The sequence below is a fragment of the Enoplosus armatus genome, chromosome 24 (genome assembly GCF_043641665.1).
Source record: "Enoplosus armatus isolate fEnoArm2 chromosome 24, fEnoArm2.hap1, whole genome shotgun sequence".
In the NCBI taxonomy this organism is placed as follows: Eukaryota; Metazoa; Chordata; class Actinopteri; order Centrarchiformes; family Enoplosidae; genus Enoplosus; species Enoplosus armatus.
In genome coordinates this window covers 12,389,387-12,399,787 of record NC_092203.1, presented here as the reverse complement: position 1 = coordinate 12,399,787, position 10,401 = coordinate 12,389,387, and positions in this window count along the sequence as shown.

The window sequence follows — 10,401 nt, the reverse complement described above, 5'->3', positions numbered from 1 at the left end:
GATTCGACCTGAGGTGATGATTTCTGTTATTGATGATTAATCTGTAATATTTAGCTTCTCTGTAAAGAATCACTTTCTGTTGGCAGCTTTCCTTCGTTTTCTTAATGTTCATTTTTGCATTTTGTTAGTGTTGAATTGTTGAAAGTACATTTACTCAAATCTTGCACTTTTCTTTTAGTTTTGAGGTATTTATATTCACATTATCATTTTGAGGAAAAGAATATTTGACATATACATATATACACACATATATATAATATTTAATAACGGATCAAAATGTTTCTGGTTTGATATGAAAATTTTACTTTAAACTAAACTTGACTGAGCTGAGCTGATCTATGTGATAATAATTCATCATTGAGACTGATAGATGTTTGTTACAGACGCCTTTTTAGTCGCTAAGTAAAATCATGAATGTGTTTGATCTCTTTTCTGTTCATCTGTCCAGTGACATCTTCAAATGTCCAAAACGAATTTGTCTAATTTCCCCCCGGAGATCAATAAAGTATTTCTGATTCTGATTCTGAAACCCAAAGACATTCATCGATCTGTGACATAAACCAGAGAAAAGCAGAACATTGCTAATTATTTACATCTCGATCTAAACAACGTATTTCTGAATGAAAGTTTCTGTTTCTCTTGTGATAAAGGAAACATTGGTCCAGCCTCATTTCCTGTCCACTCTGAACGGCGGAGAAGACCCTTTAATGACCACATGTTCACATGTTATTACCAGTCAGTCAGCATGGACTCTAACTCCCGGTGGCTTCTGTGGAGGCTGAAAGATCAATAATACTGATTCCTCTCACTTTCCCTTCAATTGTCTTCAGTTTTAAAAACTGTTTCCCAAATAAAAGACAAGAAAAAATCCAACATGTGGAGGAAAAACAACGGATTTCCATGGAAAATACTTTTAAAGCAGTTTAAATCAGAGGTCTGCAGCTGATCCAGGATCACTGCCGATAAAATACCATCTGCTTGTTGAAATGTCGGTTTGAGGACTTTCGACTTTATTGACACCAAACTGAACATTTTGAAAATGCTAAGTTTGTTGTTTCCTGTTGAGACGTCGTGTTGATAACCTACTATTATGCGAGGAACCCATTAGCGCCGGGATGCTAAAGTCAAACCTCTTCACTTGTCTAGACCAATCTGAGAGACCTTCAGTAAACAGGAAACTGGACGAGCGGCAGCTTTAACAGCAAAGTGATTCTGCTGATTTACTGTCTCGGCATAACATCAGCACTCGTGGTCCAGGACTGGGGACCTACTCGATGCCAGACCATGACTCATGTTTACTGGGAGTTCCTCATTCACGGGAAAGAATTCCATCAACACTTGTCTGTTGGAGTTGGATGCTGACCACACGGGGCAACGAAACTACGCTGGAGGTTTGTTCACCATCTACATCACTGACAGCAGGAAGAGTCTGGCCCAGATGTGACCAGTTTGGCAGCTGTAAAACAGCACGCTGTCATTTTTTTAAATATGAAGGCAGCAACAATAGTGTTTTATACGTTTTGTTTTTGGCTGCTTGTGTTTTCTCCTTCCTAACTGGACGGACTGACTCATGCTGCTCCGACACAAACTCCTGTCCAACAAACTGAAAGAAAAACCTTTTACAGTGCAGACGGGGATAAGACGGATTTAAAGTACAAATGATTGATTCTGGAAAGCTCCAGCTGGATGCTACACCTGTTTTTAGTTGCTTGACGTCGACATAAAAACCAAAACAAAACATTCAATCAACTAAACGATCATTAGTCCTTAAAGTCGAGGGCATCGGACTGAAAACTGAAGCTGTGTTTCGTCTCAAACGACAAAACTGCTCGTTATGTCACCAGAGAGAGAATCCCCCCAATCACAAATCACACACATCGCCCGACAGCATCATGAAAACGGGGAGCGTTACCATGGCAACGGCTCGGCCGCATCCAAATACTGCTGACAAAAGGAGAGAGAGACAGAGGACACGAATGTCTGGAAGAAGAGGAGGAGGTGAAGACTTCGCCCCATCTTTGATTCTGGGTCAGTGTTTCAGCTCGTGCTCCGATTCTGATCCGAGTTCAGATCTGGGGGTTTCCCCGTTATGAGTCATCAGTGTGGGAGAGTCTGACCCCCCACTGTAGACTCCGAGGGTTTCCCACTGACTCACTGGGGACTCTCAGAGGACAATAAACCAAACCAGGTGCAGGAGATTCAACATCAACACGGTGACATGAAGCAACAGCTGACTTTCTGTTGTTTTGTTCTAAAATGCAGCTGGAGGTGAAGACGTCCGTCTGTCCAACACTTTTAACTCTTTGGAATTCTCATCCTGCGAGGGGCGTGGCCTCAGCACGGTGAGGCGGCCGATTGGCTGAACAATATACTGTGTGTTCTCACATGTATAATCAACCACGGCATGCTAACATGCTCACAGTGACAATGCTAACATGCTGATGTTTAGCATGTATACTGTTAACCATCTTACTTGAGCTGCTAACATTAGCTAATTAGCAGTAAACACAGTCCAGCTGAGGTATTGCACACATGATCGTGTTGACCTGATGATGGCGCTAGATGAGAGTTTTGTATTTCTTGCTCTGTATTAGAGGTTTTGAATATTCACTTAGTTCTTAAATCTTTACTGTTATGATGGTATTTTGTGACTCAGTGACAGATTTTCCTCTTTTGGTAACATCACAACAACTGGATGATGAGTCAGTAACATCTTTTAAATCTCTCCTGAAAACAGTTTATCCTGATTTTACTTGAGATTTTTATTTTCTATCTCTCACTACTGGTTTTATCTGATTTGTTATAAAATGTAATGCCTTTATAATGTATTGATTTTACTGTGTTTCTTTGTGAAAAGGTGCTATAAATAAAGATTATTCTTGTTATAGTTATAACAGTTGGTGAAACAGAGTGGGAAGCTGGTTTCTCCGGACTCTGTGGTGCTCAGTGAAGGCAGCGGCAGCAGCTCTGACACTGAACAGACGTCTTCATCGTGGTGGAAGGTGTCGCAGTAACACATGCCTCCAACCCGTCACGTGACATCACATGGACGCCTCGTGCCGACAGTTCCTGAGAGTCTTGCACTCTGAACTCCACGCTGGGCTCTGGTTTTGCTCTCACATGCGTTTTGGCCTCAGCAGTCACCGTAGAACAAAGTGACAGATTCAAAAAAAGAGATGTTAAGAGATTGTTAAAAACAGTTCCTGGTTCTGCACCAAAGTGTGTGTGGGGACGGGGCCGCATGCTCCAGCTGCAGGAACACCAGCAGCCTCCTTGATCCTTGGTCTCAGACCAGGTGTACTGGTTGTAGTTGGAGAGATCTGCGACAGGACTGATTGAGACGTTTGTTTGTTTACGATCCTGTTGTTTACGCCTCATTTGTTCACGTCCAGTTTGTTTAAGCCCCGTTTGTTTACGCACTGTTTGTTTACGTCCAGTTTGTTTACGCCCCGGTTGTTTGCGTCCCGTTTGTTTACGTCCCGTTTGTTTACGTTCAGTTTGTTTACGCCCCGTTTGTTTATGTCCAGTTTGTTTACGCCCCGGTTGTTTACGTCCAGTTTGTTTACGCCTCGGTTGTTTACGTCCAGTTTGTTTACGCCCCATTTGTTTACGCCCCGTTTGTTTATGTCCAGGTTGTTTACGCCCCGGTTGTAAAGGCACATGTTGTTTTTGGCTACGATGAGCTGCTGACGAGGTGGTCAGGACCCGACAGACCCGAGCGAACATTTTGTTTGTCTGTATTTCAGCTCTCGTTTGTTTGAAACATGTTGGTGGTTTTCTTTGACGAGACATTTGCAGAGTGCTTGTTGTTATAAAGGAAAACATAAAGCTCTTTATTGTTGTTATGTAACTTAATCACGTCTGGTAAAGTGAGTCATGAGTCTTTATATGAAGCTCCATCCATCCCATAAAGACAAAAGAGGTGTCATTAATAAGACGTCCTGCTGTTTAACATCAGAGTCCCCTGACAGACTGAAGACCAGGTGAGTTCAGGTGAAGGACGCCCGAAAACTCAAACATGGTGCTTTATAACTGAGATTCTAGCGGGATTCTAGTTTCTTTACATTTGAATACGAACATAAATCAATATGAGGGAGCTGGATATATTATACTCCACTCTGTGCCTCCATGATGCTTTTTAAACACACGACACAAACAGCTGATCAGCCAATGAAAACACAGAACCCATCAGGGCTGTCGTCCCAGCAGCTTCGTGACATGAGGCCTCTGGAAGAATGAATTCATCCCTTTTAATTCGTTTGTGTATATTTCCATGTATATTCCATTTATATTTCTATGTATATGTAGTATTTATGAGTTAACATCCATACAGTGAATTGTTCCAGTGTAAATGCTCAGTTCTGTTTATCTGAAAATCTGATTATTGAACATAAAGAAAAGCAGCTTGTTGCATAATCCATCTGCTGCAGGGAGGTTTGTTTCCTCGGCGGGGGTGTGGAGGCGGGGCGGGTGGGGACAGTAAGTTTGTGGGGTCTGGAGCAGATTAAAACCTCCTGATAGGAGAGCTGCTCTGACTGGAAGCAGATGTGGAGTTAAAGTGTGCGGTTTGGTGACGTTATGGGGTTTTCCTCCACTGCTGCTGAGTGTTTCTGAATGAATTCAACATGTTGACTATCAAAGATGTACCTGCTTTATTTACCTACTTTCTTCCTGTCAGGGTCTCAGGGAGTCTTTCCCAACATGCACCAGGAGAGAAGCAGGTCCCCTGTCTGGGTTGCCGAGTTGTTGGAGCGTCAAACCTGAAACACAAATGAAACATGGACACTTTAAAAGGATCAGTTTGGGCTCAAAGAATCAAAATAAATTGTTGCTATGGAGGCAGATAATCTGAGACCTGTCGGAAATATGAAGAAATCCGAAATCTTAAAATCAGTCAGGAAGTGAAAATATTCTGAAAAAGTCCGTCAACGTGTTTTAGCGGTTTGTGTTTAGGAGATGAAAACAATAAAGCAGCAACCGTAAAACCAAAACTAGGAGCTATAAGAGGCTAAAAAGCTCCGTAGAGCTGCAGAGAGGGAAACATTTCTACATTTTACTATTAGAGTCAGACAGTCTTAACATCATCCACAGCAGAGGTTCACTGTCTGAAGAGCAGCTGTAACAACCAGCAGTCCAAAACCCAAAGATACTGTTAGCAGCTCCTGCCTGCAGCGTCCTCATGGACGAACAGACAACTATCACTGAGACACTGAAGGAAAGTTAAAAACAGGAGGATTCTCAGGCAGGTTCTTTAGCTGTAAGAAGCATCTTTTTCTCTGATTTCTAAGTGAATTTCTGGAGGTTTATTCTGGATGGACATCAGAGATAATGATCTCCTCTGGAAGTGGAACTCACTCTGAATCAACAACGTGTTTCATGCCTGTGTGTTCAGATCTGACTGAGTTACGACTCCCAAAAGGAGTGCGATTTTGATGCAAACTGCGTCAATCAGGCGCAAAGGGATTTAAAGTATCTGTGTGTCACAGCCACTGATGAATGTAGGTCCAATATTCCCTCTTCTTTTAGCTCTGGTTTTGTCTTTTTAGCTGCTAAATATTCCACTTTCAGACAAAAACAACAACAGATGTAACGCTGGAGGAACACTGATGAGTTTTCAAGGATCTCCTCAGTGATGTGTTGCAACATTTCCTCTGTGGCTGCTTCAGGTCTAGTTTCCAGTTCGAAGCTGCCTGTTTACTGGTTCCACTGATTACCGACGTGTGTGTTTGTTGGTATGTGGGAATCTTCATACATGTTCCTGTGTGTCCTAACCCAACTCTGAACTCTCAACCAACCAGCTCTGCTGCTCAGACCTGCCAGGACCAATCAGCGGCAGCGTTTTCCAGGCCGATCCTGGCTCAGTGAGTGCGGTGGCGGTTTGGATGGAGGCCCTGGTCGTCGAAGGCCTCCCCGGCTGCAGAGAGCTCTGAACTGTAATCTAATTTTCTCTTTAATGACGGTGATGAGAGCAGCAGATTGGAAACATGTGGAGAGCAGGGCGATGACAGAAGACAACACAAACACACATCTCTCCGAGCGAAACACACCAGCGTCGCTGTTTGGTGGCTCTGTTCCGGTCACTTCTCCGAACCCTGTTTAACACTTTTTACTTCTCATTTGCTACATTTATTGGATGTGTGTCTCCTAAATATCAACCGTTTACACGACTGTCGGGGACAAGTCTGACGCGAATGACCTTCAGGGCCACAACATTCTGCGTTGCTGCAATTGTCCCATTTAGCAACTAAAGATGTAAATGAGCTGCATGTCATCTGATGTGCATTAAGTGCCACTAAATAAGATCTCACATTGGGCATATTGGGACAGCTATAGAGAAAGAAAGGGTTGTGACACATTTGCACATGAGGATGTTTGGGTTAGGGTTACATGACAGAGTCACACTGGAAGATTAGCATCACCTGCTCTGTAGATGAGCAAACACACGGAATTGAGAAATAAGAAATGAGAACTATCTCCATTACAGCAGCTGAATCAGCTGTGAGCAGCTCCTGTCTGCAGTGTCTTCATGGACGGACAGACAACTATTAGTGATCACTGAGACACTGAAGGAAACTGAAAAACAGGAGGATTCTCAGGGAAGTTCTGCAGCGTCTCTTTCTCTGATTTTGAAGCAGATTTACGGTTTATTCACGATGGACATCAGAAATAATGATATCTTGAGAGCAGTTCAGTCACACTGGATCTAAAAACATGTGTTTCATGTCTGTGAACACTTTAGATTGAGTGCAATTTTTGACACAACTTTGGTTCGAGGGCCGTTTAGGGTTTGAAGGGTAATCCTATAACAACAGCCTTTTCTTTTAGCTCTGGTTTGGGCTCTCTAGCTGCTGCATGTTCCAACAACAACAGACGTAGCGTTGCAAGTATTTTACTATAAAGTGAAGTCTGGCTCATGATGATGAATGTTGGTCTCCAGCGTCGGTTCTAAACGATAAAGTCAAGTATGAGGACTTGGATCAGTTTCCTCATAAATCTCTCCAGTCTTTAAGTCTCCATCAGCGAGGATCTCTGCATCGATAAATCCCAGGAATCAAACAACGGGAGGTCCGAAACATCTGTCAGCTCATCACACCCTCGTTACAGAAACTTCGACTGAACCAGGATCCAGACCCAGCAGGGGTTCTTCAGCTTATTTTCAGGAGGAACGGTTCATTTAAGGATTTGATTCACGTTTAGTTCCTTAGTGGCCTCGTCGAGGAGATCTGAAGCTGTTTTCTCACATGTACACTCAAACTTATACCTGAAATCATCCTTTAAAAAGGCAGCAGGTTATGAATATTAAGAATATCAGTGTTCAGCGCTGCATGTGTGACCACACGAGAGAGGAAATAAGAATGAAACTTCACTGGTGTCCAAAACATTTCCAAATGTTCCATTGTTTTTTCAGGCAGTGATGGTGTGAAGTCAGTCAGCAGCTCTTTAACGTCTTCATGGGATTCTCGAGGCCAGTTGGTCCGACAGACTGAGCTCTCAGAGGACGAGGACATAAAAAGCTTCAGAGGAGCATCCATCTTGATTTTATTGAAGGAGAAAGTCGGCAGTAAATCAGATTCACGGAGCTCCAGACGAGTTTCAGCGGCATTCATCTTCATTTCAACTGAATTAAAGGCTGACTTCACTGTTCAGAACATTTGTTTCAGTTGATTGGAGCATCTTTATTATTATTTCATCACGTTTCCTAATTGGTGCAGAGTGTTTTTAACTGGTGGAGCGTATTATTAATAAATTTACCATATGTTTAGAGTGATAGAGCATACCATAATTGGTGTAAAGTACAAGTACCTCAGATTGGTAGTACATTTAATGTACTTAGTCACATTGAACTAGTGATGTGTGGATATCTGGCTCCTGATTGGCTGCCTGACTGTTATATAACCGCTCTGCTCACAGGGGTTTTCCTCTTCTAAATGAGGACCAGAGCAGATCTGGACCTGCTACAGCTCTTTAACGGTCTATTAAAACGTTGGTACAGCAAGCTCACGTGAGGCCCCTACGGCTCCGGGGCCCCTCGGAGCGGCCAATTATATTTTAAAAGAACTAATTCTTGGACCCATAAAGAGCTGGCTGCTGGCTGCAGGTTGACTCGGAGCTGCGTGTCCTCCGGTGGAGATGTTTACTGCTTTACTTTACAAGCCAGAGCTGTCCGAAGGCGTCCTTAGAGCAACTGAACCACTCCACATCTCTCCTCCAAAAGCCTGATCTCAACCACACACACACACACCAGCCACTCGCAGAGGGTCACAAAACCACCTCACGGTACCTGCAGAGCCAAAACCCTCGATTAGGATCGTCTTGGTGGGACGGCCACATCCAGTCTCTGCTCAAACAATCAGGCTCTCTTTTGGCCCTGGTTCTTGTCTGTTTAAGTAATCAGGTTCCTGGACCCGCCGGGGCCGGTTTGGACGGCCCCTGTAGGGAGATCCGGGGGCCAGCGCTGATTAAGTGATGTCTTTTGGAAGAGATGGTTCGGTTCAGGTTCAGGCTTTTGTTTGAAACTCAGAGGAAAATCTCCATGAGAGCAGAAGGTGAACAAACTTGGAATTCAAACTGATCTCAGATCAGTCTGATGGTGCTGGTGGATCTCGCTGTGTGTGTGTGTGTGTGTGTGTGTGTGTGTGTGTGCACAACAAATGGGGGATTTAATGGAACATTCACTTTTCAAATTCTGAAAGTTTCAAATTAGAATAAGAACTGAACATTGAATATTGATCCATGAGATGCATCTGTTTGACAGCTGATCTTGAATCAGTTTGAACTTTAGACACAAAGAATAGAATCCATCACATGACATCAGACTGTTGTGCTGTCTTAGAAGATGCGTGAGTTTTATTTTGTAGGAGCAGTTATTTCCTCAAGAGGGGGCCTCAGGAAGCTGTGATTGGTCGCAGGAGTTTCGGAGTGTTTTGCGTTGACCAGGTGTTTCAAATGAACTGAGGTCGTCTTTAATCATGCAGGTCACTCGCTGAACGTTCGTTACTCAAAGACTGCCAGAAAACACCACCGAGGAAGAAACCAGGCGAGACGAGGACTCTGACGTCCCCTCTGGATTCAAGGACAACTGGACGTGAACCTGGACTCACACCGGTCTGTCCTGGATTATATAACTGGGTTTGATGGATACCAGCTCTGCAGTTCAAGGGGGTCTTTCTACACATGGACTTCCTCCTGCTCCACGTGTCGGGAGGTTTTTGGTTTCCCTCCCTCAGAGGCTGCAAGAGAAGGAGAGATTATTACAGTCCAGATTATTCTTCAGGTTAGGAGTCAACCGCCTTCAGACAAATCTTTATTAGTGTCGAATGACGAAGAACACGACTGAACAGTTCTGATATTAGAGTTGATTAAAGATTACATACAACAGAAAATCATAAATAAGAAAAATAAAAGGCAGTCTGATACGAAACAGAAACAAGCTGCTGTTTATATATTACACATTTTATAAACGTGACTGTGGTGGTTTAACCCTCAACACACATCATCTTAGAAACTCTTTAGAGGTTTTTATGTTTTAATGTGAAAAGCTACTGAAGGAAACACTGAAAATAGATTTGTAACGTTTGATTTTCCATCTGTGAGTTTTCACTTTTGTCTGTGAGTTTTCACAATGAGCCACCGTGACGGAAATCTTTTAATTTCTTTTGGATTCTTTAAATCTGGCTTCACCTCGAGCCATGTGTGACATAACAGCTTCTTCTTCTTCTTCTTCTTCTTCTTCTCTTCCTCCTCCTCCTCTCCACGCCTCCCATCACCTCCCCCTGCTTCGACACACACTTTCAAAGCCGAGAAGTCTCAGTTTCCCTCCTCTGGTTTACACTTTCAGCCTTTTAGTGTCTGCTCCACCTTCAGGAGGATCTTTGTGTCCGGATCGATTTAAACCAGATTCATCATCTGGATAAATGGACATCCACACTGCTGTCAGGTTGAACCATGAAGACGGAGTAAAAATGAACGTTTATTTTCTCCCAGACATCTGTGTGCTTTTAAAATAAACACATCGTCAGTTTTTAACAGCTCTCAAAGGCCTGAGTCATAAAAATCCTTCAAAATGTAAATTAACAGGTGAAGTTTAAAGTCACAGTGAACAGAACAGGTCACTTCAGACTCCCATAAAAACATCATGTAAAAGAGTTTGACCTTTGACCCACCAGCTGCCAGTCTGTTCCGAATGAAATGACTCAAAAGTCCATTTAAAGTTCAGTTCAAGCAGGAGTGAAGAATTTGTGTCTGTTTGTCGACAGAATCAATCGAATGAGTTCTGACTGCACTGAACATTTTTTTTAATCTTCCTCAAAACCTTCATATAATGGTTTCCTGATACATGATTTTTGATTTGCATCAGTTAGAACTGAACGCCAGTGTCTTCTCAGAGTCTGAGGATTTATC